General features: G+C 40.2%; 1 pseudogene; it reads left to right on the top strand.

Annotated features, from left to right (window-relative positions):
- Positions 1 to 12,458: 12,458 nt before the first annotated feature.
- On the top strand, positions 12,459 to 12,788 carry LOC102267521 (histone H2A-Bbd type 2/3-like; annotated as a pseudogene).
- Positions 12,789 to 13,038: the final 250 nt, after the last annotated feature.

Below are 13,038 nucleotides of genomic sequence, written 5' to 3'. Positions count from 1 at the left end.
GTTTTTAAAATTTTGTATTGAGATATAATTTACACACCATAAATTTGATTCCTTTTACTTGTACCTTCAAGGATTTTTAGTAAATTTATCAAGTGGTGCAACCATCACTGCATCCAACGTTAGCTATTTCTATCACCTCAATAGCATCTCTCTTGCCCATGTGCACTTAGTCCCCATTACCACCCCAATCAATAGTCTACTTCTTGTCTCTATGGATTTGCCTACCTTGAACATTTCATATAAATGGAATCACATGTATGTGGTCTTTTGTGACTTGCTTCTTTTACTTAGCATGACATTTTCAAGGTTCATCCATATTGTAGTATGGATACTTCATTACTTCTTATGGCCAAATAATGGTAGATAACATGTATATATCACCTTATTTTTATGGACATTTGGGTTATTTCCACCTTTTTGCTATTGTGAATAAGGCAGGTATGGACATTCATGCACACGATTTTGGGTGCACATATGTTTTCAGTTCTCTTGGGTAGCAGCAGTAGAATTGCTGGTCATGTGGTAACTCTATGTTGAATTCTTTGAGTAACTGCAAAACTTTTCCACAGTGGCTGCACCATTTTATATTCCTACCAGCAGCATATGACAATTTTAATTTTTCCAAAATACTTATTTTCTTTTTTAATTCATTTTTATTTTTTAAATTTTTATTGGAGTACAATTGATTTACAATGTGTTAGTTTCAAATGCACAGAAAAGTGAAATGTTTATACATATACATATATCCACTCTTTTTTAGATTATTTTACTATATTAGCCATTACAGAATATTGAGTAGAGTTCCACGTGCTATGCAGTAGGTGCTTATTTGTTGTCTATTTTATACATAGTAGTGTGTATATGTCAATCCCGATCTCCCAACTTATCCCTCTCCCTCCCTTATCCCCCAGTAACCATTATCTTCTTTTCTATATCTGTGACTCTATTTCTGTTCTGCAAATAAGTTCATTTGTACCCCCTATTTTTAGATTACACAAGTAAGTGATACCATATGATATTTGTCTTTCTCTGTCTGACTTAGTATGATAATTTCTAGGTTCATCCATGTTGCTGCAAATGGTATTATTTTGTTTTTTATTGCTGCATAGTATTCCATTGTATATATGTATCACTCTTTTTTATCCATTCCACTGTCAATGGATGTTTAGGCTGCTTCCATGTTGAGGCTACTGTAAATTGTGCTGTAGTGAGCATTGAAGTGCATGTCCCTTTTCAAATTATGGACTTCTCCAGATAGATATATGACCAGGGCTGAGATTGCTGGATCATATGGCAGTTCTATTTTTAGTTTTTTCAAAAACTTCCATACTGTTCATAGTGAGTGCACCAATTTACATTCCCATCAGCAGTGTAGGAGGGTTTCCTTTTCTCCACACTCTCTCTGGCCCTTATTGTTTGTAGATCTTCTGATGATGGCCATTCTGACTCATGTGAGGTGATACGACATTCTAGTTTTTACTTGAATTTCTATAATAATGAGCAAGATTGAGCATCTTTTCATGTGTTTATTAGGAATCTGTATGTCTTATTTGGAGAAATGTCTATTAAGGTCTTCTGCCCAGTTCTTGATTGGGTTGTTTGTTTTTCTGGTATTGAGCCACATGAGCTACTTGTATATTTTGGAGATTAATCCTTTGTCAGCTGCTTCATTTGCAATTATTTTCTCCCATTCTGAGGGTAGTCTTTTCATCTTGTTCATAATTTTCTTTGCTGTGAAAAAGCTTTTAAGTTTAATTAGGTCTCATTTGTTTATTTTGGTTTTTATTTCCATTATGCTAGGAGGTGGATCAAAAAGGGTCTTGCTGCAATTCGTGTCAGAAAGTGTTCTGCTTATATTTCCTCTAAGAGTTTTATAGTTTCTGGCTTTACATTTAGGTCTTTAATCCATTTCTGACTTTATTTTTGTGTATGGTCTTAGGGAGTATTCTAATTTCCTTCTTTTGCATGTAGCATGTCCAGTTTTCCCAGCACCACATACTGAAGAGTCTGTCTTTTGTCCATTGTATATTCTTGTCTCCTTTGTCATAAATTAGGTGACCATAGGTATGTGGGCTTATCGCTGGGCTTTCAAAAAGCCTGTTCCAGATTAAAGGCAGGAGGAGAAGGGGACGACAGAGGATGAGATGGCATCACCGACTTGATGGACATGAGTTTGAGCAAGCTTCGGGAGTTGGTGATGGACAGGGAAGCTTGACATGCTGCAGTCCATGGGGTCACAAAGAGCTGGACACGACTGAGCAACTGAACTGAGCTGATCCTGTTCCAATTATAGTTTTGTTTTTGTGCCAGTACCATACTCTCTAGATTACTGTAGCTTTGTCATATAGTTTGAAGTCAGGGAGCCTGCTTCCTCCAGCTCTGTTTTTCTTTCCCAGGATTGCTTTGGCTATTTGGGGTATTTTGTGTTTCCATACAAATTGTAAAGTTTTCATCCTAATTCTGTGAAAAATGCCACTGGTACTTTGATAGGGATTGCATTGAATCTGTAGATTGCTTTGGATAGTACAGTCATTTTCACAATATTGATTCTTCCAATCCAAGAAGATGGTATATTTCTCCATTTGTTCGTGTTGTCTTTGATTTCTTTCATCAGTATCTTATTGTTTTTTGAGTACAGGTCTTTTGTCTCTTTAGGCAGATTTATTTCTAGGTATCTTATTCTTTTTGTTGTGATGGTAAATGGGATTGTTTCTTTAGTTTCTTTCCGACATTTCATTGTTAGGATTCATTGTATAGGATTTCTGTGCATTAATTTTGCAACTTTACTAGATTCACTGATTAGCTTTAGTAGTTTTCTGGTAGCATCTTTAGTATTATCTATGTATGGTATTGTATCATCTGCAACCACTGACAATTTTACTTCTTTTTTTGTAATTTGCATTCCTTTTATTTCTTTTTCTTCTCTGATTGCCCTGGCTAGAACTTCTAAAACTATGCTGAATAATAGTGGTGAGAATGGACATCCTTGTCTTGTTCCTAATCTTAAGGGGAATGCTTTGTTTTTCACCACTGAGAATGATATTTGCTATTGGTTTTTCATATATGGCCTTTGTTACGTTGAGGTAGGTTTCCTCTATGCCCACTTTCTGGAGAGTTTTTTTTTTTTTTATCATAAGTGGGTTTTAAATTTTGTCAAAAACTTTCTCTGCATCTATTGATGTGATCATCTGGTTTGTATTGTTCTTTAATATGGTAAACCATGTTGATTGATTTGCATATATTGAAGGATCCTTGCATCCCTGGGATAAATTCCACTTGATCAGAGTGTATGATCCTTTTACTGTGTTGTTGGATTCTGTTTGCTAGTATTTTGTTGAGGAATTTTGTGCGTATGTTCATCAGTGATATTGGCCTGTAATTTTCTTTTTTTGTGATATCTTTGTCTGGTTTTGGTATCAGGTGATGGTGGCCTCATAGAGTGAGCTTGGGAGTGTTCCTTATGCTGCAGTTTTTTGGAAGAGCTTGAGAAGCATACGTGTTAGCTGTTCTCTAAATTTTTGACAGAATTTGCCTGTGAAGCCATCTGGTTCTGGACTTTGGTTTGTTGAAAGAGTTTTAATCACTGTTTCATTACTTGTGATTGGTCTGTTGATATTTTCTATTTCATCCTGGTTCATTCTTAGAAGCTTGTACCTTTTAAAGAATCTATCCATTTCTTCCAGGTTGTCCATTTCATTGGCATATAGTTGCTTGGAGTATTCTTTTATGATCATTTGAATTTTGCAGTATCAGTTGTAACTTCTCCTTTTTCATTTCTAACTTTATTTATTTGAGTCCTCTCCTGTTTTTTCTTGATGAGTTTGGATAAACGTTTATCAATTTTGTTTCTCAAAGAAACAGCTTTTAGTTTCATTAATCTTTGCAACTGTTTTTTAAATTTTTATTTCACTTATTTCTGCTCTGATCTTTATGATTTCTTACCTTCTGCTAACTTTGGGTTTTGTTTGGTCCTCTTACTCTAATTGTGTTAGGTGTAAGGTTAGGCTGTTTATTTGAAATTTTAAACTTAAACTTCCTTCTTAGAACTGCTTTTGCTGCATCCCACAGGTTTTGGCTTGTCTCATTTTCATTCACTTGTTTCTAGATATTTTCTTTATTTCCTCTTTGATTTCTTCAGTATTCTGTTGGTTATTTAGTAGGGTATAGTTTAGCCTCCATGTGTTAATGTTTTTTTACAATCTTTTTTTTCCTGTAATTGATTTGTAACCTCAGAAAAAAATGCTTGATGTGATCTTATTTTTCTCAAATTTACAGAGGCTTGATTTATGACACAAGATATGGTCTATCATGGAGAATATTCTGTGTGCACCTGAGAAGAAGTTGTATTCTGCTGCTTTTGGATGGAATGGCATATAAATACCAATTAATTCTATCTGGTCAAATATATCATTTAGGGCTTGTGTTTTCTTATTGATTTTCTGTCTGGATGATCTACTGGTGTAAGTGGGGTGTTAAAGTCTCCTACTACTATTGTGTTAATGTTGATTTCCCCCTTTATGGCTGATAGCAATTTCCTTATCATGGAGGTGCTCCTATGATGGGTGCATAAATAATTACAATTGTTATGTCTTCTTACTGGATTGAACTCTTGATCTTTAGTTTTTTAAAAAAAATATAGTCATTACAGTGGACGTAGCAGTGGTGTTATCTCATCTTGATTTTGGCTTCCATTTCTCTAATGACTAATTAATTAATGACTAATATTAATTAATTGAGATTGGGTGCAATCTAAAAAATGACAGAATGATCTCTATTTGTTTCCAAGGCAAACCATTCAATATCACAGTAATCCAAGTCTATGCCCCAACTACTAATGCCAAAGAAGCTGAAGTTGAGCTGTTCTATAACGACCTGGAAGACCTTTTAGAACTAACACCAAAAAATATGTCCTTTTCACCATAGGGAACTGGAATGCAGAAGTGAGAAGTCAAGAGATACCTGGAGTAACAGGCAAGTTTGGCCTTGAAGTACAAAATGAAGCAGGGCAAAGGCTAACAGAGTTTTACCAAGACAATGCACTGGTCATAGCAAACACCCTCTTCCAACAACACAAGAGAAGATTCTACACATGGACATCACCAGATGGTCAACACTGAAATCAGATGGATTATATTCTTTGCAGCCAAAGATGGAGAAGCTCTATACAGTCAGTAAAAACAAGACCAAGAGCTGATTGTGTCTCAGATCATGAACTCCTTATTACCAAATTCAGACTTAAATTGAAGAAAGTAGGGGAAACCAGTAAACCATTCAGGTATGACCTAAATCAAATCCCTTACGACTATACAGTGGAAGTGAGAAATAGATTCAAGGGACTAGATGTGATAGAGTGCCTAATGAACTATGGATGGAGGTTCATGACATTGTACAGGAGACAGGGATCAAGACCATCCCCAAGAAAAATAAATGCAAAAAAGCAAAATGGCTGTCTGAGGAAGCCTTACAAATAGCTGTGAAAAGAAGAGAAGCGAAAAGCAAACGAGAAAAGGAAAGATATACCCATTTGAATGCAGAGTTTCAAAGAATAGCAAGGAGAGATAAGAAAGCCTTCCTTAGTGATCAATGCAAAGAAATAGAGTAAAACAATAGAATGGGAAAGACTAGATATCTCTTCAAGAAAATTAGAGATACCAAGGGAACAAATAAAAGACAGAAATGGTATGGACCCAACAGAAGCAGAAGATATTAAGAAGAGATGGCAAGAATACACAGAAGAACTGTACAAAAAAGAGCTTCACGACCCAGATCATCACGATGGTGTGATCACTCACCTAGAGCCAGACATCCTGAAATGTGAAGTCAAGTGGGCCTTAGGAAACATCACTACGAACAAAGCTAGTGGAGGTGATGGAATTTGAGCCATTCCAAATCCTGAAAGATGATGCTGTGAAAGTGCTGCACTCAATATGCCAGCAAATGTGGAAAACTCAGCAGTACCCAAGGACTGGAAAAGGTCAGTTTTCATTCCAATCCCAAAGAAAGGCAATGCCAAAGAATGCACAAACTACTGCACAATTGCACTCATCTGACACTCTAGTAAAGTAATACTCAAAATTCTCCAAGCCAGGCTTCAGCAGTACATGAACCATGAACTTCCTGATGTTCAAGCTGGTTTTAGAAAAGGCAGAGGAACCAGAGATCAAATTGCCAACATCCGCTGGATTATCGAAAAAACAAGAGTTCCAGAAAAACATCTATTTCTGCTTTATTGACTATGTCACAGCCTTTGACTGTGTGGATCACCACAAACTGTGGAAAATTGTTAGAGATGGAAATACCAGACCACCTTAACCTGCCTGTTAAGAGGTATAAATCTGTATGCAGGTGGAGAAGCAATAGTTAGAACTGGACATGGAACAAAGGATTGGTTTAAAATTGGGAAAGGAGTGTGTCAAGGCTGTATATTTTCACCCTGCTTACTTAACTTATAGGCAGAGTACATCATGTGAAATGCCAGGTGGATGAAGCACAAACTGGAATCAAGATTTCTGAGAAATATCAACAACCTCAGATATGCAGATAATACCACCTTTATGGCAGAAAGTGAAGAGGAACTAAAGAGCTTGTTGATGAGGGTGAAAGAGGAGAGTGAAAAAGCTATCTTAAAACTCGACATTTAGAAAACTAAGATCATGGCATTCAGTCCCATCATTTCATGGCAAATAGCAGAAAAATGGAAACAGTGACAGACTTTATTTTCTTCTGCTCCAAAATCACAGGATTTTTTTTTTCCATAGGGGAGTGGCCAAGACGGTGGAGTGAGAAGGCTCTGAGCTCACCTCTCCCATTGACACACCAAAATTACTACTATTTACAGAGCAACTGTTGGTAAGAATAACTTGAACACTAGCAGAAAAGATCTGAAGGAAAGAACCACAGTGACACAGGTAGAAGGAGTGAAGACGTGATATAGTCAAGACCCATATTCTTGTGGTAGGCAGCCCACAAGTGGGAGGATAATTACTATTGCATAGGTTCTCCTCAAGGACAGAGAGGGAGTGAGTCCCACATCATGCTCCTCAGTCTAAGAGTTCTGTACCAGAGGGACAAGATACTAAAGCATTTGGAGTCAGTGGGGCTTACTTTTGGGAGAGTGAGAGATCTGTAGAAAATAGAGACTCCACACTTAAAGGGTGAACACAAGATCTCATACACTCTGAGACCAAAGTCAGAAGCAATAATTTGAATGATGCCTGGAAGAGAGCCACTTGCTGATCTTGGAGAGACCTCCAAAGAGGTAGGAGGCAATGGGGACCTCTCCTAGGGACACAGACACTGGCAACAACTATTTTTGGGAGCCCATTCTCAAAATGGATCACAGACATAACTGCAAAACTCTAAAACTCCTAGAAGATAACATAGAAAACCCAGAGGACCATGAGTATGGTGATGACTTTTTAGATAAAGCATGAAAGATGACCTGTGAAAGAAATAAGTGATATGCTTGATGCCATTAAAATTTAAAACTTCTCTGCAAAAGACCCTGTCAAGAGCATGATACAAGCCACAGACTGGGAGAAAAATATTTGAAAAGGACACATCTCATAAAAGATTGTTATCCAAAATATAAAAAGTATCTACACTTTGATGTTCATCCTTTGAGTGTAACATCTATGTCTGTCTTTATTTATTTATTCATTCTGCATGTATATGTTCAGTTGTTTCTGTATCATTTGTTTAAAAGAGTATTTATGTTCCATTGTCTTTTCTTTGCTCCTTTATCAAAGATTAGTCAATTATATTTATGTAGGTCCATTTTTGGGCACTCTGTTCTATTCCATTTATCTATTTGTTTATTCTTTCACAAATACCACACTATTTTGATTACTTTAGCTTCATGGTATGTCTTCAATAGGATAATGTCAGTCCTCCAACCTTCTCCGTTTCCTTCAATATTTTGTTGGCTGCTGCTAAGGCACTTCAGTTGTGTCTGGGTCACAAAGAGTCACTGTAATCCAGAGAACTGTAATCCTGCCAGACTCCTCAGTTCATGGGATTCTCCAGGCAAGAATATTGGAGTGGGTTGCTGTGCTTCCTCCAGGGGATCGAACCTGTGTCTCTTTACATCTTCTGCATTGGCAGGCAGCTTTTTTACCACTAGTGCCACCTGGGAAGTGCATTGTGTTGGCTATTCTGGGTCTGTATAAACTTCAGAACCATTTGTTGCTATCTACAAAGTAACCTGCCAGGACAATTGGACTTTAAATTGGGTTGTTTGAGGGAGAAAAAATAAATAAACAATTAAAACTCGCAGATTGCGAGCCCTACGGTAACTCCCCCAGCGGAGAAGCAGCGCAGAGGCCTGCATCCGCCATTAGCAAGCGGGGGCTGGGCAGGGAGGCGCGGCGCGGGCTGCATCGCTGAGAGTAAGAATCTGGCCTGAATACCCTGAGCACTATCTGAGCGAAATAATTTGGGCTAGCAAACCAGACTGTGGGATATCTACCATGCGAAAAGCCAGCCCTAACCTAAGACACCGCCAGCCCGCGCACGAACAAAGGACTAAACAGAGATAGCCGGCTGCAGACCTTCCCCCTCCGGTGACAGGCAGCCAGAGCCGGAGGGGGGCAATCGCAGCCCCAGAGAGACATTATCTATAAAACTGGCTTCTTTGCTAACTAAAACTTATTGGGGGTCTGGACGGTCAACATCTGCCTGAGAAGGTGCGCCGGTTTTACACCCAGATAACCGAGTGGCGGGGAGGCGATAAGTCGCAGCATTGGCGCTCGCCAAACACCTCATCACCTGAGCTGCTTGGACCTGGGAAGAGCACAAAACGCAGGCCCAACTGAGTCTCCGCCTCTGAGGACTACCTGAGTGCCTGAACCTGAGCGGCTTGGACCTGGGAGGTGCATGCAACCCAGGGTCAGCCTCGGATTGTTCCTGGCGGAACAACCTAGAGTCTGAGCAGTGTGGGCAGGGAGGCTACACGCGCCGTGAGCGGGGGCAGACCCAGTGTGGCTGAGGCACTGCAAGCGCACGCCAGTGTCATTTGTTTGCAGCATCCCTCCCTCCGTCCCCACAGCGCGACTGAACAAAGAGAAGAAATACAGCTCCACCCACCAGAACACCGACACAAGCTTCCCTAACCAGGAAACCTTGACAAGCCACCTCTACATACCCACACACAGCGAGGAAACGCCACAATAAAGAGAACTCCACAAACTGCCAGAATACAGAAAGGACTCCCAAACTCAGCAATTTAAACAAGATGAAGAGACAGAGGAATACCCAGCAGATAAAGGAACAGGATAAATGCCCACCAAACCAAACAAAAGAGGAAGAGATAGGGAATCTACCTGATAAAGAATTCCAAGTAATGATAGTGAAATTGATCCAAAATCTTGAAATTAAAATGGAATCACAGATAAATAGCCTGGAGACAAGGATTGAGAAGATGCAAGAAAGGTTTAATAAGGACCTAGAAGAAATAAAAAAGAGTCAATATATAATGAATAATGCAATAAATGAAATTAAAAACACTCTGGAGGCAACAAAATAGTAGAATAACAGAGGCAGAAGATAGGATTAGTGAATTAGAAGATAGAATGGTAGAAATAAATGAATCAGAGAGGATAAAAGAAAACGAATTAAAAGAAATGAGGACAATTTCAGAGACCTCCAGGACAATATTAAACGCTACAACATTGAATCATAGGGGTTCCAGAAGAAGAAGACAAAAAGAAAGACCATGAGAAAATACTTGAGGAGATAATAGTTGAAAACTTCCTAAAATGGGAAGGAAATAATCACCCAAGTCCAAGAAACCCAGAGAGTCCCAAACAGGATAAACCCAAGGAGAAACACCCCAAGACACATATTAATCAAATTAACAAAGATCAAACACAAAGAACAAATATTAAAAGCAGCAAGGAAAAACAACAAATAACACACAAGGGAATTCCCATAAGGATAACAGCTGATCTTTCAATAGAAACTCTTCAAGCCAGGAGGGAATGGCAAGACATACTTAAAATGATGAAAGAAAATAACCTACAGCCCAGATTATTGTACCCAGCAAGGATCTCATTCAAGTATGAAGGAGAAATCAAAAGCTTTTCAGACAAGCAAAAGCTGAGAGAATTCTGCACCACCAAACCAGCTCTCCAACAAATACTAAAGGATATTCTCTAGACAGGAAACACAAAAATGGTGTATAAACTCGAACCCAAAACAATAAAGTAAATGGCAACGGGATCATACTTATCAGTAATTACCTTAAACGTAAATGGGTTGAATGCCCCAACCAAAAAGACAAAGACTGGCTGAATGGATACAAAAACAAGACCCCTACATATGTTGTCTACAAGAGACCCACCTCAAAACAGGGGACACATACAGACTGAAAGTGAAGGGCTGGAAAAGATTTTCCATGCCAATAGGGACAAAAAGAAAGCAGGAGTCACAATACTGGTATCAGATAAATTAGACTTTAAAACAAAGGCTGTGAAAAGAGACAAAGAAGGTCACTACATAATGATCAAAGGATCAATCCAAGAAGAAGATATAACAATTATAAATATATATCCACCCAACATGGGAGCACCGCAGTATGTAAGACAAATGCTAACAAGTATGAAAGGAGAAATTAACAATAACACAATAATAGTGGGAGACTTTAATACCCCACTCACACCTATGGATAGATCAACTAAACAGAAAATTAACAAGGAAAAAAAAAAAAACAACAAAGAGTCAGATATGACTGAAGTGACTCAGCATGATTAGAGTCTGTGAGGTCAGTCAGAGTTTCTCTTCGATGATGGTGATGAAGCAGTATGTCCTGAAACTGATTATTGGACCAGAAACACACTTAATGAAGTCCTTCTTGGGGTCTATTGCCTTTTTTCATCATGAAGGGTAGTTAGAGAGTTTGTACAACTCAGCTCATCACTCATCATTATAATATGTACCAGAGAGTTTCATCCAAATAATGTTAGCTACCATGATGTGAAATTAGATATGAAATAAATAGTGCCACCACCCTCTTCTCCATTTATTCTTCTTAAGATATGGATTCCAATAACTCTTGCAGAGTACTGAGTGCCTTTAGTATATGCAGCCAGGCCAACTTCCATTTGAATATACATAGCTGATTTAGCATCTTATTGGTACATAATTTAAACCTTTGTTTACATGTATACAAGGTCCAACTATTTCAAAAAAAAAATAAAATAAAATAAATTGGGTTGTTTGTTTATTTATCATAAGTTTTAAGATATCTACATCCTAAGTGTACTTTATCAGTTACATGACCTCAAAATATGTTTTCTATCTGTTGCTTGTCTTTCCAGACTCTGAACAGTATTTCTCACAGAGCTAAATTTTAAATTTTGATAAAATTCAATTTAAGTCTTTTTTTTTAATTGGAATATCACACCTAAGAATTTTTTGTATAACTCAAGGTAATGAATATCTCATGTTTTCACTTATATCATTGGAATATAATTAAGAGTCTAGAAGTAAACCTGTAAATCTATTCATGGATATAAATCCCAAAGAGTTGAAAACAGGCGTTCACACAGAACCCCACAGAGGAATGTCCACCACAGTAGGCACAAGGATGAAGTCACCCAAATGTCCATCCACTGCTGAGCAGATAGAAAACGTGTGGTCTAGCCATACAGTGGAATACTATTCAGCCAGGAAAAGGAAAGAAGTGCTGATTCATGCTTCCATGGGCACAAACCCTATGCTAAGTGACAGCAGCCAGACACAGAAGGCCACCTATTTATTGTATGCCTCCATCTCTAGGAAGTCTCCAGAACAGGCAAAGGGCTGTTGATAGGAAGCTGATGAGTGGTTGGTTGCCTGAGGATTATGGGGGTAGAGTCGGGTGGGGGAAACTGCAGGAGGGGGCAGTGGGGAGTGACTGCCTGGCCAGTACAGGGGTTTCTCTTTGCGGTGGTGCCAACGTTCTGGAACTAGACACAGTGGTGATGGTGGCCCAGCACTGCCAGTGTATACTTGGTGCCACTGGGTGATCTGCTCCCTTCTCTGTACAAAAGTCTCCTCCCATGGAAAGGGAGAGTTCCGACAAAGAGAGGGTCCAATGGGCAGGGTGAGCAGGATCCCGCCAGCGCCATTTCTTTGCAGGGCCAGGCCCAGGCCTGTGGGAGTAGGATGGGGTGGAGAGGCATGGGAAAGCAGTGATCTCAGGGGGTCTGCCTGTCACAAAGTGTGCACCCCGACCAGTGAGGGGCCGGCTCGTGGTTGCTAGGATACAGAGTAGAGGTCTGAGAGTACCGGTTGTCTTGAGAGGTTGGGACCAGCTGACTCATCTCACCGCATCTCATCCTACCACATCTCATCCCACCGCATCTCATCCCACCGCATTTCATCCCACTGCATCTCATCTCACCGCATATCATCCCACCACACCTCATCCCATTTCACCGCAAAGCGTGGTCTCCGGGAAAGCGGGCTCAATGGTCAGCATGCCCAGGGAGAGGGGCCGTCAAAGGTCGTCTGGTCGCCGCTCCTGCACTGCCCGTGCCAAGCTGTCCTTCTCCATGAGCCACATGGAGCGCCTCCTGCGGGAAGGCCACTACGCCCAGCGCCTGAGCTCGTCCGCACCCATCTTTCTAGCAGCCATCATGTAGCACCTGACTACCAAGGTGCTGGAGCTGGCAGGCAACGAGGCCCAGAACAACGGTCAGAGGCACATCACCCTAGAGCTGGTGGGCATGGTGGTCCACCACAATGCTCTGCTCAGTGGCTTTTTTGGGATGACAACCATCTCCCTGGTGGCCCCAGCCTGGCACTAGCTGCTCAACCCTGGGTCCTGCGTCCCGGGTCCTGTGTGCCCGGCCCCTGGACGGGCCTTCCCCCGGCTGTCGGGTGCCAAGCCTGCTCATTGACCTACCGCACAGCCTGTTGCATCGGGCCCAGTCATGTCAAATCAATCAAAGTGTTTCAAGACATCCCTGTGTGTGCTTCAGTCACTTGGCCTGGGAGGTGGTGATGGGACACCCTCCTTGGAGAGGTGGGGGTTGGGGGTCTGACTGGAGTGGAGTG

The sequence above is a fragment of the Bos mutus genome, chromosome X, assembly GCF_027580195.1.
Source record: "Bos mutus isolate GX-2022 chromosome X, NWIPB_WYAK_1.1, whole genome shotgun sequence".
NCBI lineage: Eukaryota > Metazoa > Chordata > Mammalia > Artiodactyla > Bovidae > Bos > Bos mutus.
Note: the sequence above shows the minus strand (reverse complement) of the source record. Positions and strands in the feature narration are given on the sequence as shown.